The sequence below is a fragment of the Equus asinus genome, chromosome 6, assembly GCF_041296235.1.
Source record: "Equus asinus isolate D_3611 breed Donkey chromosome 6, EquAss-T2T_v2, whole genome shotgun sequence".
NCBI lineage: Eukaryota > Metazoa > Chordata > Mammalia > Perissodactyla > Equidae > Equus > Equus asinus.
Window position 1 is genome coordinate 46,039,037 of NC_091795.1, and position 16,423 is coordinate 46,055,459.

A 16,423-nucleotide genomic window follows, 5' to 3' on the forward strand; every position below is an offset into this window, starting at 1 on the left:
CCACCCCAGAGAGTCTGATTCAAGTGATTTGAGATGCATGGAGGGAATCAGTATTTTTAAATAGTTCTCTAGTTCATTTTGTCCTGCCAATTGTTGAGAGTCTTTGGTTTAGATTAGTGACCGTTTCAACCTATTCTCAGCTGATTTGGGTAAATCCTTACACTTTCAAGTACCACCTTAGCAGGACTAATTGCTTATTTACTAAAAACACAAGATACGCAACAGCCTGAATTCACCACCACAGCTTTTGCTGAAGCCTCAGAAGACTTGCTATTCTCCTTACATTATTCTCTTTTCCTTGAAAGCTGGTTATAACTCTTCTAGTATAATAGTCTGCTTCTCCTATTCTGCGCAGGTTTCCTCATCCAGTTTTTAACATGCCTTTTCACTGTGAACTGCTTCAATTTTCTCCTTACTTTTTGAAAATAATATTATTTAATTGTAAAATATAAAATATACGTTTTTATAGAAAATTTGCCAGACAAAATTAAAAGCAAAGCTTACTGCAAGAACAGGCAGTACTGGGGCCAGCCCAGTGGCGAAGTGGTTAAGTTCGCAGGTTCCACTTCAGCAGCCCGGGGTTTGGCAGCTTGGATCCCAGGTGTGGACATGGCACTCTTTGGCAAGCCATGCTTTGGTAGGCATCCCGCATATAAAGTAGAGGAAGATGAGCACGGATGTTAGCTCAGGGCCAGTCTTCCTCAGCAAAAAGAGGAGGATTGGCAGCAGATGTTAGCTCAGGGCTAATCTCCTAAAAGAACAGGCAGTACTACTCTGTGGCACATATTTTCAATCTTTTCTTGTGTGTTAATAGACAGATTAATATTTTATTTACAAGCCTAGAGAAACCTACAGTATCAAAATATCTTTTATAATCAAGATTTCAACTGAAAAATTTTATCTTGAAGAATTCCAATACTTATAAGTAATCTTGTAGCTCATAATTTTTAATGGCTGCTTGGCATTCCATTGAATATGTAATTTTTTAAACAGTCTCCTATTGGGGGCATTTAGGTTGGTGGCTTTTTTCTTTTTTGCTTCAAAGAGTCTGTAGGCAGATTTTGTTCCTTGATGCCAGATTAGAATCTTTGGGGAATTTTGTTGTTGAGGAAGATTGGCCCTGAGCTAACATCTGTGCCCCTCTTCCTCTATTTTGTTTGTGGGATACCGCCACAGCATGGCTGATGAGAGGTGTAGGTCCATACCTGGAATCCGAACATGTGAACCTGGGCTGCCCAAGCAGAGCACACCGAATTTAACCACTATGCCACTGGGCCGCCCAAATCTTTGGGGACTTTAAACCATTCATCATGATTTTAGTATTTCTCAAGTGCAATTTTCTTCCATACCATTTTATGCTTTCTCCTTCTTTCTTTTAAAAAAGCTGCCTTCTCTGCTTTGCTTTTTCTTGTCACTCATCCTTTGGCCATCAGTATGAGAGTCATTTGGACTGGGAATAAACACCAGGGCAAGCTCCTCTCTTACTAGTGGATCTCTCTTTTGCCTCCAGCACTCCTTATTCCAGGAAATATTGGAAGTTTCTGCTTGAATCTCTTCCTCTCTTTTCCTAGGCTCTTTCACATATGGGTCAGAACTGATATGCTTCAGTGTGGTCTGCATCTTGCAGAAATTCTTAGAAGTTTTTGCTACTTGTATACCAATATCCCTAGTTCTGACTGCTGATGTGGATTTGTCTTTATATGTCTATCATGTCAGCCCTGAGAAGCAGTCCTGCATCAAGATTCCAGATTCAGACACAAATGAACACTAGTCAAGCTTCCAGCATTTACTTGCTTTATGCGTTCATGCAATAATTTAACTCTCTAAATCTCAGTTTTCTCATCTATAATAGGAAATAGTAATTATACTTAAGTTATAAGATTATTATAGGGATTAAATGAGGTAGTGCTTGTAATGTGTATAGCACAATGGCTGACATGAAGAAGTGCTCGGCAAATGTTAGCTTGATGATGAAGAGGAGGAAGATAATGATGAAGATGTTGAAGATGAGGATTTCAATGGAAATCTCGGGTTGCCATTGTGCCGAGAACCATTCAGTGAGGAATGAGTAAAAAGGAATCTGATTCTTTTATTGGAAGCACATTGTTTAGAACAAAAACGAACATAGGTTAAATTACAGAGCCAAATAAGTTATTGAAAGCAGGTTTTTTTATTGTTTTAAAATTGAATCGCTCTGTATCTACAAAGTTTTCTTATATCTTAAATACGAGTATGTTTCTAACATTTATAATCCCAAAACTCATGCTGTAACTTAAACTATGTTATGGGCTAAATTGTGTCCCCCCCAAATCCACAGGTCGAAGTCCTACTGCCCCATACCTCGGAATGCAACTGTATTTGGAGACAGAAACTTTAAAGAGGTAATTAAGGTTAAATGAGGTCGTTAGGGTAGGCCCTAATCCAATATGACAGGTATCCTTATAAAAACAGAAGATTAGGAACAGACACATAGAGAGAAAAGACCATGTGAAGACACCATTCACAAGAAGAAGATAGCCATTCACAAGCTAAGGAGAGAGAGCTTAGGAGAAACCAACCCTACTAACACCTTGATCTTGGATTCCCGGACTCCAGAACCATGAAAAAATAAATTTCTGTGGTTTAAGCCACCTAATCTGTGGTACTTTGTTATGGCAGCCCTAGCAAACTAATACAGATCACGTTCAATTTCTGCCCTCTGTAGAGTTTAAAAATTTGTTGGTTAGCCTGGCTTTTTAAAACATATCATCATCGTCATGATGCTGCTGTTCAGCAAAACAGCCTTAGTTCTTATAAATGTTTCTCATAAATTCTATTTTTCAAGTATTTTGGCAAAACCTACAAAGCTGAAAAGATAAAGAGTTGCTTCAATCTAGATATTTGTTTTCTTAAAAAAACCTATTTCTTGTTTAAGTCTTTGCTTTCTACTCGGGCCTTACCATACTTCTTCCAGGACATTCATGTGGTAAACATTTTATTCCAATCTTTTCATTGTCGGCTTACCTTTTCTTGTTAGACTACAGAAGAGTCTCATAAAGTGCCTAAAAATATATATGAATGGACTCCTTTTTCTTTATAGTCTTTTCCAGAAGCGCATTTTCTCCCTTAAATCTATAGAGACAATACCCCGAGAGCCCAGTAAAAGTTACTTGTTGGAGTGAATGTTCAGCAGAGAATCAACGAGCAGCCGAAGGTGCAGTAGCACAAGGCCAAACTAGAATTATATCTGATTTTCAGAGTTTTACAATCCACAAAGTTGAACTTTTGTATTTTGCTTGAATTTAACTCATTTAGGGGTCTCTGAAAAATAAACTAGCTTCATTTGCTTATTTACCCCTATTCTCACCCAACAACGAAAAGAAGTCACGAAAGCATTCTCTCTTTTTTCTGATTAAAAGCAAGTTCTTTTACGATATATATATATATATTTTTTTTTAAGTAACATACCACAGTGGCTATCCAGAATTCAGAACATGGAATGTGTCCATTCGTGACTTTTGTTCGTTGAGGGATTTGCCAAATATGAGAGGCTATTGTCATGAACAGAAAAAATCATGGCCATTATCAGGTAACTTCTCTCTTCGTCTGAATAACTGTTGATGAAGACTCTGAAAATGGGCAAGGGGGCATTCCGGGCACTTTTGCACTTAGCAGTTTTCTCCTTAGAATCAATAAATAGATAAACTTCAAATTAACCTAAATATTTCATATTTTAAGGTGTTTTCCAAGAAATGTGTTTTAGAAGCATAGAAAAATTGGTAACTAGCTGCTATTTTAAGAGGCAATTTAGTCCATTTTCCAAGGTTTTAGGAAATATAACCAAGCCATCTTGGATGAATTCTTATCTATAAGTTTGCAAAGAGCTTCATAGACAGATGATTCTCTGACTGCCCATAAATAAAATTTCAAGTTGTTATTTTAGTTATGGGAGGGATTGGGAGACATTATATTGCTAAAGTCTTAAAAAGTGTTAGAGGAAGAAATACACTTAGGGGCAATCAGCCTATAATTTTTCTATTCAGGAGATCTCATTCCCTGAGTATGGTATATGATATTTTATTTTCTTCCTCCTGTCTCCCAATCCCAAGATAATTATTCTTAATTTGTTTTATGGCATGACAACATTTCTGAGTAAAAGTTAATATCCAAATTTTAACTACAGTTTCTTATCAATACCATGCATCCTTCCCCAACAATTTTATTCTTACCACTGTAGCCTCTGCAGTTGGTATGTGCTTTTACCTTATCACATTTAACATATTGGTCAACTTCTTTATCATATTTGAAGGTTGCCAGGTTCTGAGGTGCTATCATGGCCAAGTTCACTGAAGTCCTTTCCTATAGTGTAAATTAAGTCCCTGAATTCAGTTATAGTCATTTCCTGGCAAAGAGAGGCAATCAAACTGTGTGGGTCCAAAGCTGGTAATGACTTCACAATTACAGAGCAACCACAGACCATGGTGTTCCATATAAATGATCACAGCAGACCAACATGGCCTTTCCTATGACAGCCTGTACTTTAATGATGTATGACAAAATTTGGAGCTAACCATGTCATTTTAGCTTATGCCTCAACTTGGGACTCTGTTGAATTTACCATCTAGGCTCCTCTTCAACAGAGCATTGTGGAGTATTTTAATTCTAACCACATATTGATTCATCTAATTTCATACTTGAATAGTTAAAATTTATCAAATTGATAGAGTTCTAAATGTTTAGTTTATGTAATCTACTTGTTTTATAGTTGGATTGTTTTCCTCTTTCTGAGTGGGGATCCCACTAAAATCTCAGTTAATATGTTAGGACACTGACACAGGACACTCTGTGCACAATAGCTTTGGATAGTTTCGATTTAATCCAGAGGAAGATGAGAGTGGGTGTCCATTTCTTTCAACTCCTCAGCTCTTTGACTATCCATCTTCGTCCATGTGTGGTGACTCAGGATACAGCATTAATGATAGCTGTCAAAATAATAGGCTGTGGGTTAGAGGTCAAGAAAAATATGTAAAAGACTTCAGGGTGAACTGATGATAAAGTAACTCATTTAGTCATTTAAATTCTAGACTAGCATGGCCTTGGTGAGATCAAGGGTTAGTGGGAGCAAGAAGAATAAATGGGGACATCTCCAAGTAGTTTACTCTTGTTAAAAGAAAAAAAAGATGATAATAGCATTACCAAACAAGCATGCTAGAGGCAATTTTCTTAATTATAGTGCTGACCCAGCAGTGTACAAAGAGTAGTCTTGCTATTGGCATGAAAGCTTTTACTTTCAAATAATATTAACCCTTCTTGGTACTGTATGTCTTAATTAAGATAATTCCTGGAAGTGCTGGCAATGTCAGCAGTTTCATGTTTCCTTTGGTATCCATAAGCCATTGGTGAAAGAAGTGAGCCAGGATCCTGGCACAGGGTCCAAAGTGAGTTACTCTCTCCAAGGAACTTTTTCAATGAATCTAAAGGAAAAGCTCATAGTATTCTATTTTAGTAGGTGAGTTAATACTACACTAATTCTAGAAAGAGATCATCTTGTTCCCATAAAATCTTCCCAACAGCAAAAACCATGCCACATAATCCATACAAAAGATTCATTATTTGATTTTGAATATAAAATTGACATTCATAGCCTTGCAGCTCAATCGTTGGGTATAAGTAGTTATAATACATTTTTATTTATAGTGTATAAAAGTACTAGAACAATTGCTTGTAGAAATTATACAATGGAAGAATCATTGAAATCTCATTTTAACAGCTGAAAAACATTGGGTTGACGTAATTTTCAAGTGAATTCTTATATTTCTTTACCACTACAGTGCTCCAGGAAGGAACCTTTGAAATTCTCCAGAGGATAACCATAGTTAATTTACGGTCACTTGAAGAATTGCTTTTGTAAAGAGATCTGAGGCGTACAATGTCATTCCAAAGCATGTTTTCCTGATTTCTCTAGGTGGCAACGTGAAATGTGGCCTCTTGGAGAGAACTCAAGTTTTGCTCAAATAGTAGGCACGTCAAAAATCAAGCAAAAGAGAAACTTGAATATTATTTGATGAATTTGAGTTCCTGGGTATTCTAGATTGGGTATCTATGCATCAACAACTCTATGGACAATGTCCAAGTCCCTGTCTTACTTGACTCTGGTTGGAAAGTTAGAGGGATGAAATTTCCTCATGGGTTGGTTTAGAGAGACTGGACACTGTTTCATAAATTTTTACTATAGTTTCTTTGGATCTTTCTTATCCTATACAGATTATTTGCTATAGTGATACTATTTTTACTGCAAGCATATTTTCAAACATTTGTTTAGTTTATGAGTTATTTTCAAACTTTATATACCAAATACATTAGCAAATCTTTCTTTATTGTCAATGTTATGAGATTATGAGATAAAACAAAAATATATCAATTAATTCTTTTAGTTGTTTTACATAAGCAAAATGCCTACTGTAAAACAAAGTATTTTCAGGCCAGCCCTGTGGCCGAGTGGTTAAGTTCTCACACTCTGCTTCAGCGGCCAAGGGTTTCACCAGTTGGAATCCTGGGCGCAGACATGGCACCGCTCGTCAGGCCGCGTTGAGGCGGCATCCCACATACCACAACTAGAAGGACCCACAACTAAAATATACAACTATGTACTGGACGGATTTGGGGAGAAAAAAAGCACAAAATACAAAATACAAGTGTTAAAAAAAATTTAAAGAAAACAGGTTAAACAAAGTATTTTCAACTTCAGAAAAAATGTTTTCTCTTTAGTAATTGTTTCCGGGGGGTGGTTAGACTTTGTTATTCTCCTACGAGTCTTCCTTTAAGCTTCCTTCTTTCAAGAGAATTTGCTACTGCGTAACTCTCTAGGCCTTTTTGCCAACGGCATTAGAACCATTGGAGAACTGCATTGTGCTTAATTGTATAATGTGCCCAGAAGCCAGCAATAGCTGCAGAGTCTGGTAACTGAAAGATAATGATGAAAACTTTTCCTTTAGCATAAATATTCTCATTTTAAAGAACAAATAAATTGTAACTAATAAAATAATAGTTTCTTTGTAGTTTTTAAGATTATGTTAGTCCATATTCTAGGAAAATCTTGATAGTGTAGACAGTTTACATTACGTCGGTAGGGAAAAAATCAATAGTAGATTTATTCTTTTGAAATCCAAATAAAATGCTCAATATGTTGTTAACCACACTCAGCCACAGCTTCTGAAGATCAATGTGTTAACACTTACTTCTACATTTTTTTTTCATTTCTTTTTGAAATGGGGTGTATTGTAGCATCTTATAGCATTAGAATTCCACAGGTGGAAAAAAATCTACACTTCTCTTAGTAGAGGTGAGAAGGAAGAAGTCAAGCAGATGTGATTATCATTAATTACCATTTTAAAAATAAATACTACAATAATGTATTAAGTACAAAAACAATGCCAGGTAGCTCCAAAGAAGATGATAATCTAAATTAATTTAGGGCCTTCATGGACTATTTGAACAGCAGCAAAAATAAAATCTTGTTTCCATTTCATAAGACGTAGGGCAATTTAAAGCACATGGACAGAGTATTTCACCAGAATGTAATAATCTGAGGGGGATAAAATTTTAGTGGAATGGGATGGAATGTAAGAGAGGGTCAAACATGAGTATCAGAGAGTTGGAAATCACTTAGAAACATTAAAAAATTGTAACTAGTGGGGCGGGCCCCATGGCCTAATGGTCAAGTTCAGTGTGCTACTTTGCTGGCCTGTGTTTGGTTCCTAGGTGTGGATCTACACCATCCGATGATGGCCATGCTGAGGTGGCTACCCACATGCAAAATAGAGGAAGACTGACACAGTTGTTAGCTTATGGCAAATCTTCCTCAGCAAAAAACATAAATAAATAAATAAAAAGCAAAAAGTTCCCTCCAAAAATTGTAGTTAGTCATGAATTACATGTAGTTATTAGTAAAAGTCATCTTTCTCTTCCTCAATTATTTAGTCTTCTATTCATTTATTCAGTAAAAAGTTACAGAAATCCTGCTATATTTCTGACTTTTATATATTTAGGGTAAATCGCTTCATGTTTATAATTAACAGGGCCTCAAATCTTTCTAAAATCTTTATTAAGATGGAAAGGAAGAAATATATTAAGCCTGTGGCAATCAAAACTATACAGAACAGTTAAAAGTTAATCAATTTATTAAATACATGTTCTTGAGCAAGTAATAACCTCTCTGGCTCAAAGTTTCTTCCTTTGTAAAATAAAGTAAGGCAGCTGAACTTTACTGGCCATTTAAGCAGCATTTGTCAACTATAAGATGAGCTGGACTTCCTGGTAGGCTGACACATTTTATGAAATTTGCCAGTTCTCCATTTTTCTGGCCACATTATATCTCAACTCTCTAGTACTCCAGGAAGTGATGGGAATAGCCACAATCTCAATCCTTAGAACAACATCCAGAAATCTTAAGAGAAACTGCACTTTAGTCTTAGTCTTCCTCCTCCAAGATGTAGTTTGCCAAACTGACGGGCTTGACTCATCCTGACTTAGCAAAGGGACTCGAGGCCTCAGGTCAGTTTTCTTTTCCGTCCAGAGAGTGACTGGGAGACATTGTGAGTCTCTAAGTGTGCGAGGGTGAAAGGGGAGAAATAGCTTCTCTTCTGGCTTCGTATTGAGGAAGAACACAGAATTACGACTAGATGACGCTGGGGACAAGCACACTAAGCTAGATTTTGTTTGAGAAACATCAGACTGATTGAACGAGCCTAGGTTTTCCTAATCAAAATATGATTTACTTATGAAATCTTACTGTTTCCAACCAGAACATTGTGTCAAATAGACAAAATTATAGTCTTTCAGGGTCCCAAGCAGACAAAATTCTCTCTAAAGGATTGACTTTTTTGGATGTGAATAAAAAGTAGTGGAAATCTCTGTGATATGCCCATGTTCCTGTAGTTCTCCACTATGATTATCTTTTATTTATCTTTACTTTTAGGTCATTATTTTTCTAGTGGACCTCAGAAAAATTCCTTTACATCTTTTAGCTGGGATTTTCTCCTTCCTCTGTGGAAAACAGAGATATCATTCCAGAGACACCGAGAGGATGAACACAGTACTGTTTTAAAGGATGACATATCAATGGGCACTTATTGAATACAGACCGTATTCTCAGTGCCATGGGAGGATGTGGGACAACAGACATCATCAATAGGCCTCAAGAATGACATAGAGATTAAATAAGCAGCCACATCAAACATCCTTTCTCTTCATACTTCCTATCTGCCCACTTGACATGGAGATAAGAAGAAATTGACCTGATTTCCCCCACTCCCAGCCTAGCTCCTCCCAAACGTGATCTATTGCAGTTAGTGACTCATAGAGCCATAAAACAATAGGACTGGAAGGGACAATAGAAATGACATTTTACAGAAGCTGAGGAAGGGAACTGATTTGATCAGGGTCACAGAGCTAGTTGTTGGCGAAATCATAACTAAAACTCAGGTCTCATTTTCAGTTCAGTCACAGCTACTCATACTCAGTTTCTGTGACATCGGGTAATTTCCAGAGAATTCTGTAACTCCTCATACTCTGTGTTAATTTTTTAGGGATGCTATAACAAAGTGCCACAAACTGTGTGGCTTAAATCAGCAGAAATATCTTTGCTCACAGTTTTGGAGGTGAGAAGTCCAAAATCAAGGTGTTAACAGTTCACACTCCCTCCAAAGCCTGCAGGTGGACTCCTCCCTTGCCTCTTCCTAGCTTTTGGTGGGGGGGGGAGCAATTCTTGGTGTCCCTTGTCTTATAGTTGCATCATCCCAACTCTGCCTCTACTGTCACATGACCGTCTTTCCTGTGTGTCTGTCTTTACATCATTTTCTCTCTTCTTATATGGACACCAAACATATTAGATTAAGGACCTACCCTACTCCAATATGACCTTATCTTAACTTTAATTATATCTGCAGTGACCTTATTTCCAAATAAGTTCATATTCAGAGGTACTAGGGGTTAAGAATTCAAGATCTTTTTGGGGGATGGGTGAGTGGGTACACAATTCAACTCATACCATACCTCACAACACGTACATTGAGATCTACAGAGACTGGAGGTAGAACGGAGAGGTCAGTAAAGCGAGTTCTTCTGGGTGTCCCTCAGTTGCTTGCCGTGCGTGGTTCCCTTTGACATTCGACTTGTGTTCCCTTAACAAAAAATGGGACGAGCTTTGCAACCAAGAAAATAGGAGGGATGAGCATCTCTGTTCCTCTCTTCTTCTCTTCCCAAAGCAGTTCACAGTCTGCATTTGGAGAAACAACGGCCCTCTCTCTCCTGCAGTCCTTACCCGCTGCTTCCTGTCTCTCCATCTCAGAATGTAAGCCTCGCTTGCCTCGCCTGGTTTGCAGTCATTATTCGCTGACCAGGCAGAGAGCATCACACTGGCTAATGGAAACTTTCTCCTCAGCATAAACTGTGCAGTTCCCTAATTTGTTTAGCTAAACTGCATTAGTCATACTGAAAGTTTTATTATCAGAGTCAAATACAGGAAGCTGGAGCGGACATGCTGTATTTTAAAAAATTAAAGCATTTTTAAAAATAAGCTTGGCATGTTGATTAGCTAATTTTCTAAACAAGAGGCTCATTCCTTTTAATCCTCAGCATTACTGTAAATTCTATTTCCGCCTATAGGTCATACTGTTCAAAATGGGATTTAAAGAACCTCCAACAACACGCTCATATTTCATGTTAGGTTTTGCTTTAAGATCACCTTTGCTAAGATATTCTTGGATGAAAGAGGTATGGCTCTGAGTTTCTACAGGACCTTGCCACTGTGAATTTGGAAGAACGAACTGAGATTCTTTGCCTCAGTTGAAGCTAACACTTCATATTCATATATGTGAGTTTTATATGTTTTCTCAGTGGTCTAAGATAGGCAATTATTCAGTCATTCCTATGGAGGTCACTTCATTTGACCTATTTTTTATTCCTTCCAGCCTTTCATAGGGGTGGGGCCTTAAATCTTTTCTCCTCTGTACTTTTTATTGTCATTGTTATTTGTTTGTTTATAACAGATAGGGAACAAATGGCCTTTGTCAGGGACTCAGTCAATGCTACTGGATAAGTCTCCTTGTTATTGCGTCAGATGTATTGCCAGTGGACTAGATGCTGTTAGGTGAGTGAGCTTTTTCATCATAGTGCATAATGTTTCAAAGGGACTGTTTCTCACATTTGGAAGATTCAGACTATATAAAGTCCTTCCAGCGTGTTATCATATAGTGAGCCCACTGGAAATCTTGCCTTCCAAGTAAGCCTGATTGATTGCGCTTCTGTTTCATCAGACACACTATTATGATTTTCAACGCATAGTGTGGTGCTCATGTCATAGGAAGTCTCAGTCATCTTGCATAACAGTGAAGGACAAGCAGACGACTCTTTCTGAGACTAAATTTTAAAACAGAATTTTTTATTCTTGTTCCTGAATTCAGCCACTCCTACAATTAAGGCTTTACTAGACCCCTATATTGATGGAAACTTCTCATATTACAATAGCAGAGAAAAAAATCTATGATTTGAAAATTCTCAGATAAATCATCTTATAGGTAAATGTTTTAGGTTCAGTGTATTTAGTATATGTCAAACAGGAAGAATCAACTTGAAAGAAAATGGTAGAAAGGTTTATGTATTTTCTCCCAAAGTTTAACTAAAGTAATTAAATTAGGAAACCAATCACTTTCTGTTTGCTCTTGGAGTTTATTTGGGATAAGCAATTTATTCAGTAGATTCTGCATTGCCAAGTTAATTTTTTTTGACATTTGCAGATGGATCGGACAGTGTAACATTACCTCCTTCTCTTTGCAAAAAGAGAAAAAAGCAGTACCAGAAATAAATGTCCTAGGCATAGCTCTCACATAATTCAAACTACCCAACTCATTGTTTGAAGCCAGTCTAAATGGCTTTACCCATCCTTACCTCTGCCCTCCCACACTGGAAATATCTCCCCCCCCCCTTAAGATGTCTTCATGATGAATGAGCTAATGTTTATGAAGCACTTAGAGATCCTTGGGCAAGACACTATCTAATTACAAAGTATACTTCTCATTATTAAATGGAAGCTATTTTCCCCTTGTCTTCTTTGTTATCTGTACCATTTCCATGCCATACCCTCCTGAGGGTTTCCATTGCAAAGTTGAATCAGCTTCTTAAAAATAAGGGGGACGGGGGGTGGCACGAGAGCTCAATAATTTTAAGTCACAGTGCATCGCACATGCCCAGAAAAGCCTAGATCGCTTCCAAATTCAAGGACTAATAAAAATTGGAAGCACTCCAGTAATTTTAAATTGCTTTGCACATTGAAGAGTGATTTAAAATCATTGAAGTGATTCAATTTTTTTTATATATGCACTTCAATTTAGAAGTGAGTCAGACAGACAGCATCATAGTGTAGAAGAGGAGTCCAAGACATTGAATTAATGTTTAAAAAGTTAGGAATTAGACTAAAACGTAAGTGGAAGAACCCAGATCAAACAATTACCAGAGTCTATTGGGCTCTTAAGTTGAAGGACCCTGGTGAATGTCCGGACACATTTTCCAAGACCTGTCCTCCCTTTTGCCACGGCCATCTCTTTTTCTTCTGGACTAAAAGTGTTTACAGTCTTTATTGCTAATTTATAAATGTATTATATATGCCTTTTAACATTTCTCAGATTTATTTTTCAATAGTGTGATTTATTTTTGTCTGGTCATTTAGTTTTCATGTGAGTGAAAATTTATGTAGAAATATAATGTGAATCATAAATGCAATCAACATGTCATTTGAAATTTTTTAGAGCCACATTATAAAGTGAAAAATGTGAAATTAATTTTAATAATATATTTTATTTAATCTAATATACCCCAAATATTAACATTTCCATGTGTAATTAATATACAGAATTATTGAGATATTTCACATTCTGTTTTCTTTTTTTTTGTCTCTAAACTCTGGTGTATATTTTACATTTCTAACACATCTTAATTCGGAGTGGTTGCGCTTTAAGTGCTCAGTAGCGACACGGTGTTAGAAGCCACAGTATCGGACAGTATAGTTACAGACTATAAGTGCCTTGAAGGTATGGACTGTGTTTTCTGCTTTGCAACCTCAGTCATACTTTGAGTTTGCATTTTTCATTGCTTTTACCATCTCATTTTACTTTGTGGCTGTAATAGTCAACAGTGCATGTTTATTCTCATAAAAAGAAAACCAAACAAAGCAAAACCAAACAATCCAGTGATCATTCTTCAGGCCACATGCAGTTTGACAACACATATTCTACCTGAGCTGCATGTAGGATTGAAATGGAAAGCTGACATATGGAGTTTCCTGAAGGCCTAAGGCTAAATTTCAGCATCTATGCATTTATGCATAAAATTCAAATATGGCCAAGGAAAATACCTCTCTGTTAACCATGACAGAAAGAAGAAAAAGAAAACACAAGAATAATTTTTGGTGGTCAAATTGAGCAAGACTTTATTCACAGCACAAAAAAAGGAGCATCATTTTGCCAGTACAGACTCTGGCCAGTGATTGGTTCCTATCTTGAGTCTCGGCTGGAAAAGGCATTCTATGCTCAGGGGACAGATTTTCCAGAGCCTCCCAGGCCAGCACATGAGGATATGAGTAAATGTAAAAAAGATGGCACCACACAGTGGATGCATTGTCGGGAAAGCAAATGATTTTACATGACTCAGAGCAAAAGAAAGGATGTGTAAGGCCACAAATGACAGTTTGATGTATAGAGATGGATGGCCAAACAGAAACCTCACTTAAAATTCTTCCTTTGAACATTCCTCTACTGAAGAATTTCATAGAACTACGCTGTATTTTTCCTCCTTTTTCAGTCTTTTAATTATTTATTTGCCTGATTCTAAAAGCAATGCATGTTCTTTATAGCAATGTTGAAAGTATGAAGAAGAACAAAGAATAATAAAAGATGATCTTCCTTCCCATTAGCCAGAGGAAATCATTGTTAACATTTTGACTTATTTCCTTCTAGTCTTTCTTTTATGGATTTTTATATAATCTAGATAGTACTGTGCTTTCTTCATTTTATATTTTAGTGTGAGCATTTTCTTATGAAATTAAAAACCTCCTAGACCACAATCAACAGTCACTCTAATAACACTTTTTCCATTATAAATGATGCTATGATGAACATCCTTGCACCTAAATAATTTTCTACATTTTAAGTTGTTTTCTTAAAATAGATTACAAAGAGAAAATACTGGGTCAAAACATATGAACTTTTGAAAGGGTTTTGAAATTATATTGCTATGCTCTTTTCAAAAAAGGCCTGATTTTCCTTAATATTTCTACGGTGTTTGGCATGTGATATGAAACCAGATCATCTTGACACCTTTATTTCTAGTTTTGTTCTAAAATCAGTGTTTCAATTTCCCTTGTGTAATTTTGTTGGTAAGATTCTACAAGTTGTTGTCAATAACTTGGCAAAATATCCCCACCCCAGCAGCAACCCACCTTTAGCATCTTCTCAAGCAGTTTGTGAATAGACAGTACAGAGAGGGGAAACTTTGGAAATATTTGCCTCTATTAAAATGTATTATTGCTTTAATATTGGCAGACAGATTAGCAGGAAAAGATTTTTGGGAAAGACTTCCTTTCCATATATTCTAAGAAAGTACCATTTAATACCCCTCATTCCTGTTGCCTGGTGAACTGATTATCTTTTAAGATTTGTAACAACCTACATTTATTGAGAATTTACTATGTTCCAAACACTTTATGTTTTGGATTTTTCATTTCGTCCTCGCGATAACTCTATGAGGAAAACACTGTTATCAGTTACTTTTTAACAGTAAGGGACTTCAGCTGTAGAGATTGAGAATAAGTAATTTACTCAAGTTACCATGTTATTAAATAGTAGAGTTAAGGTTAAACCCAAAATCTATAGAGTCTATTCTGAGAAGAATTGCCCGTTCTTAACTGCAACCACTATTCAGCGTCAAAGTAATGCTGAACGTTCCCCTTCCTTTTTTATATCCCTGGTGTGTGCTATGCTTCCAGTTTTTTTTGCACCTGCAGCTCTTCATTGCACATATCTGTTTCCTAGTTGGCTGTAAGTTTTTAGATGACAAGTTGGTGCCCTGCTCATCCTTATGTCTCTACCGCCTACCACAGTGCCAGGTACCTCCTAGGTGCTCAAGAAACACTTATCGAATACATGGTGTGAGTCTAACATCTTGGAAGAGAGACATAGATGATATTTTGTGATGTTATTCTTTCCAAAGGATGGAACTTTTTCAGAGCAGTTGGACTTGTTCTTATGAGGGCAATTTAAAATAATCACCCAAAGAAGAAGAACTGACTCATCGAGGACTGTGAGGCCTTTTGCTTACTAAAATGACACTCGGGCTACTCTGGGTTATATTTGGCCTGTAACACAGAGCGGAAATTTAGCCAACACTCTTTCAAAGATTTCCTAACTGTTATAAACCAAAAGCCCATTTTTTGAAATAAATCAAACTCGATGTATAATAACTTAGAAGTCATGTGAAACTTCATGATTTTAATAGTTTTACTTTGATTTTCCTTTTTGCAAATGCAGCTCAGTGGGTGTGAACCCATACAAATCAAAACCAAAAACAGATTTGCACGGAGACTTTGGAAACTGAGATGTGTGGTACCCACTGCTTTGTTTAGCAACTCAAGAGGAACAAAATGTCTGGCACCGCAATCTATCACATCAAGAAAAATGATGACTCCTCAGGCAGTTGGAATACAATGTTTAAAAACTAAATAGCGAGGAAACCATTTAATGACTATTGTGTTTGTTTATGACTTCTATGTTTTTACGACTTCTGTGTGGCTTTTTTTTTTTAACGAGGATGGGTATGTCCTTTGTAGAGAAAAGAAGTTGTGAGAAACCCCAACTGCTCAGGTTAAGACCCAAGGAAGACAAAATGCCTTCCTCACAGACCATTCCTACATATAATAAAATGATTTTAAGTACAATGGCCAAGAAACAAGCTCTACTTTGTCTGGACATGGAATTTTGGATGGAATGACACCTCTTTAGTAGTATGTCTGTTTTACTCTTGTTATTTGTTTAATATTTACAAAAGGACCACTTTGGAGGTATTGTACACTTTGTCTTTGGTTTTATGTCTGTTTTATGGGCAGTAGGGTTTGGCATTATTATTCATACTCAGTAGCTTTCCTTTATACTACAGCCTTGCTATACTCAAGTGAAATTAGTATGAGAAAAAATGCAGCTGAACATGGAAACAACTATCTAGAGGTGTGGTTAGGAGTAGGAACTTTGCATATTCAATTATAGAAGTGCACTGTATGTACATATATGGATGTTCTTTATAGATATGTGTATGTATATATTTTTTGTATTTATTCATCTCTGTCTTTCACATACTTACAGGAATTTTCTAAATCTTCTCCATGTAGAACTTCCCCCTT

The 16,423-nt window shown here is 36.7% G+C and overlaps 1 long non-coding RNA gene across 1 annotated transcript in view; it reads right to left on the reverse strand.

The window, feature by feature from the left end:
- Positions 1-2,156: 2,156 nt before the first annotated feature.
- Positions 2,157-16,423, reverse strand: part of LOC139045512 (uncharacterized) — a 118,508-nt gene continuing 104,241 nt past the window's right edge. Inside the window, exon 3 of the long non-coding RNA XR_011503970.1 lies at positions 2,157-4,961. This is a non-coding gene — a long non-coding RNA (uncharacterized lncRNA). The remainder of the gene's footprint in view (positions 4,962-16,423) is intronic.